Genomic DNA, 470 nt, shown 5'->3' with positions numbered 1-470 from the left:
AAACAGTCGACTCCATCTGAAGCTCCTCCAAAATTTTAAAATATGAGCAATCGTCGAGGACAATTATAATTACTTTAGGGAGATTTGTTATTTTATTTAGCTTTTGTTTTCAAAGTATTCTAATGATTTATAAGTTTTTATATTATTCAATAAAAATTATATTTTTATTTTGTGTGGCATTATTGTTTAAACTCTTGACCCTTCTACTTGTGGTTTCTAGCTACGCCACTGCGCATCAGTCCCTGCAATTGCAGGTTTCACCACCTTCACAATCCTTGCCGAGTCCACCTGTGTCTCCTTGTTCATCATATCCCTATGGTCCTGCTTAAGTATATGGGTCTTGTTACTCTAACTATCCTCTGTTTGTATAATGGAAAAAGAAAAAAAAAGAGAGAAGTGATTGTAAACTATTAATTACCTGTCTGATTAAAGCAGCCTCATTCAACATTGTATCAACCGCGTTTATCGGA

The sequence above is a fragment of the Fragaria vesca genome, unplaced genomic scaffold (assembly GCF_000184155.1).
Source record: "Fragaria vesca subsp. vesca unplaced genomic scaffold, FraVesHawaii_1.0 scf0513167, whole genome shotgun sequence".
Lineage (NCBI taxonomy): Eukaryota > Viridiplantae > Streptophyta > Magnoliopsida > Rosales > Rosaceae > Fragaria > Fragaria vesca.
The sequence above is the reverse complement of the archived record's forward strand: the minus strand, read 5'-3'. Positions refer to the sequence as shown.